Genomic DNA, 3,754 nt, shown 5'->3' with positions numbered 1-3,754 from the left:
AGGAAAATCACTCACCGGAAACCAAAATTTTCACGGACAAGAATCAGGGGCAACTTTAAAGGCCTCGGGGGCCTCCGCCCCCGAGACTTTTTTTTGTCGGAATATTCTTTTTCGCCGGAATATTATGGCCGGCCGGCGGCCGGAAAGTAGTTGGAAAACAACCGGTCGGTTGGCCGGTGGCCGGTAGTCAATGGCCGATGGCCGGTGGTCGGAAGTCAATGGCCGGTGGCCGGTGGTCGGAAGTCAATGGCCGGTGGCCGAATTCAAAAGCAGACTTGTCTTCTCAAGGGCGGCCACACATGGGCGGATTGGAGGGTCCGATTTGGACTTATTCGCACAAGGGTGGCTACACATGGCTGTCTCTCATAAGAGAGGGCAGCCGTTTTGGCCTACAAAAGGAGGCCATTTCTACACACATTTTATAGTGTGAAGTTGATGCAACAAGGTGAGTGTGAGGTGGTGAGAGTGAAGCAAGGCGGGAGCTCCATTAAGGGTATAATCCCTTTGTAAACTACTTCTTGTTTTGAAGTACTAAAGCCATTGAGTGGCTGCTTTCCCGTGGATGTAGCCCACATTGGGTGAACCACGTATATCGTGTGTACTCTCTCTCTCTCTCTCTACTCTATAATCTCGTGTATATAAATCTGTCTCTCTCCATTAAGTAATCTACTCAATTATCTATTTAGCTACGTCGTATTTCCTAACAACTGGTATTAGAGCAAGGTTTGCTCGTAGCTAAATTATCTCAAGGAAAGGATTCCTTGAATTGAGTGGGAGTTATGGTGGAGGAAGGGAAGCTCAAGATTGAGAAGTTCAACGGCAAAAACTACCAACATTGGAAGATGCAGATTGAAGACTATCTCTACCAGAAGGACCTCTATTTGCCACTAGGCGGTCTTGCGAAGAAGCCCGCAACAATGGCAGATGAAGCATGGATTGTCCTTGATCGAAAGGCACTGGGAACAATCCGGTTAAGCTTGGCGTCAACGGTGGCCTTCAATGTTTTGGAGATGAAGACCACGGAGGACTTGATGAAGTCACTTGACGACTTCTACGAGAAACCATCGGCATCCAATAAGGTATTTCTTATGAAGCGCTTGTTCAATCTAAAGATGGCAGAGAATGGTTCAGTTGCAGAACACCTAAATGACTTTAACACAAACATAAGTCAACTTCGATCAGTGAAAATCAATTTCGATGACGAAGTGCGAGCTCTTCTTATACTATCATCTCTACCGGATAGTTGGGACAGCCTTGTGATGGCTGTAAGTAATTCTATCTCTGACACAAATACTCTTAAGTTTGATGATGTTGTGGGTGTTCTCCTAAGCGAGGAAATGCGAAGGAGAAGCACATGAGAATCATCAAGTGCTGCACTATCAGTGGAAACAAGAGGAAGGCTTAAGGAGAGGTTCAAAAACCAAAAGGGTCGTGATCGCTCAAGGAGGAGCAAGTCACGCACAAAGTCAGTTCTTGAATGTTGGAACTGCGGCAAGAAGGGCCACATCAAGAAGGATTGCTGGTCCAAGAAGAAGAAGGAGACAGAGTCTCAAGATAGCAAGCCAACATCAGAGGCCAATGTGGTAGGTAAAGTAGAGCAAGATGCTCTAATTCTCTCATTAGACAATGTGTCTAATTCCTGGATAGTAGATTCCGGGGCTTCATTCCATGCGGCACCACACAAGCGACATTTCCAAGACTACACCAAAGGTAATTTTGGGTATGTATACTTGGGAGATGATGAAGCTTGTGAGATTGTCGGCAAAGGTACAGTTTCTGTCAAAACTGCTAACGGAAATGAATGGAAGCTTAAAGATGTTAGGCATGTTCCTTCTCTTCGCAAAAATTTGATCTCTACAGGACAATTGGATGATGAAGGTCACAACATTGCATTCGGAAACAAACGGTGGAAGATCTCAAAGGGATCTTTGGTGGTTGCCAAGGGTGAAAAAGTCGGTACACTTTACTTGTGTACTATTAGCACGCAACCTTCAGCTTGTGCAGCAACTACAGAAGTTGACAGTGCAGTGTGGCACTACCGACTTGGGCATATGAGTGCCAAAGGAATGCAAATCCTTCAAACAAAGAAGCTTCTACCAGGTTTGAAAGAAGTGGACTTAGAGTTCTGTGAAGATTGTGTTTATGGTAAACAAAAGATGGTAAAATTTCAAAAATCAGGAAATGAAAGAAAAAATAAAAAACTTGAGTTGGTTCATTCTGATGTTTGGGGTCCTGCAAGTACACCATCACTTGGTGGCTCATTGTACTATGTAACATTCATAGACGATGCGACTAGAAAAACAAGGGTTTATGTCATGAAGAATAAATCCGATGTATTTTCCATATTTCAAAGGTGGAAAGCCTTTGTGGAGAATGAAACAGGTACCAAGGTTAAATGCCTCAGATCCGACAATGGAGGCGAATATTGCAGCCAATCTTTTGAAAGCTTTTGTGCTAGCAATGGCATTCAGAGGCAAAGGAAAACCCCAAGGACACCTCAACAAAATGGGATTTCGGAAAGGATGAACATGACAATCATGGAACGAGCACGAAGCATGCGGCTACATGCAGGCCTACCGCTTGAGCTTTGGGCGGAAGCTGTAAGTACGTCTGTGTACTTAATCAATTGGTCACCCTCAACGGCATTGGATGGGGGAGTTCCAGAAGAGGCGTGGACAGGTAAACTGGTGAATTATGCATTTCTCAAAGTTTTTGGGTGTGAGGCTTTCATGCACATAGATAGAAGCCTAAGATCAAAGCTAGATGCAAAGTCCAAAAAGTGTTTCTTCATTGGCTATGGAGAAGGAGACTTTGGGTATCGCCTATGGAATTCTGAAGATGGTAAAATCTTAAGGAGTAGGGATGTAATTTTTAACGAACAAAATATGTACAAAGATTACTTGGAAAGAAAACAAACAAAAGAAACAGGTGATGAGTACATGGAGCTTGAGGACGGTGAAGACTCAAGGACTGCAAACGGTGACAATGTGCAACAACGTCAACCAAATGAGGAGCCTCAACCTATTCCCCGAAGATCTACAAGAGCAAGTAAACCTCTAGAAAGGTTTGTTCCTTCCTTCAACCATCTCTTGATCTCAGATTCTGGAGAGCCGAAATCATATGAAGAAGCTATGCAACATGAATCCAAAGAAGAATGGACGAAGAGCATGCAAGTGGAGATGGACTCACTACATCGCAACCAAACATGGGAGTTGGTTGAGTTGCCTAAAGGTAAGCGGGCACTTCAAAACAAATGGGTGTACAAGCTAAAGGAAGAAGAAGGTGGGAAGAAAAGGTACAAGTCTAAGCTTGTGGTAAAAGGTTTTTCTGAAAAGAAAGGTATTGAATTCAATGAAATATTTTCTCCTGCTGTAAAAATGAACTCAATTAGGCTTGTCTTAAGCCTTGTGGCTACTCATGATCTAAATCTCGAGCAAATGGATGTAAATACGACATTCCTTCACGGTGACTTAGAGGAGGAAATCTACATGCTTCAACCAAAGGGGTATGAAGTAAAAGGTAAGGAGAAAATGGTTTGCAGATTAAAGAAGAGCTTGTATGGTTTAAAGCAAGCATAAAGACAATCGTACTTGAAGTTTGATCGATGGATGTTGGATCATGGATTCACAAGATGCAACTCGGATCACTGCGTCTACACGGAGAATTTGGGAGATGGGAAATTCATCATCCTAATGTTGTATGTTGATGACATGTTGATTGCAAGTGCTAACATGCAGGACATCAAAGACCTAAA

The sequence above is a fragment of the Adiantum capillus-veneris genome, chromosome 10 (assembly GCF_014529385.1).
Source record: "Adiantum capillus-veneris isolate H3 chromosome 10, ASM1452938v2, whole genome shotgun sequence".
In the NCBI taxonomy this organism is placed as follows: Eukaryota; Viridiplantae; Streptophyta; class Polypodiopsida; order Polypodiales; family Pteridaceae; genus Adiantum; species Adiantum capillus-veneris.
The sequence above is the reverse complement of the archived record's forward strand: the minus strand, read 5'-3'. Positions refer to the sequence as shown.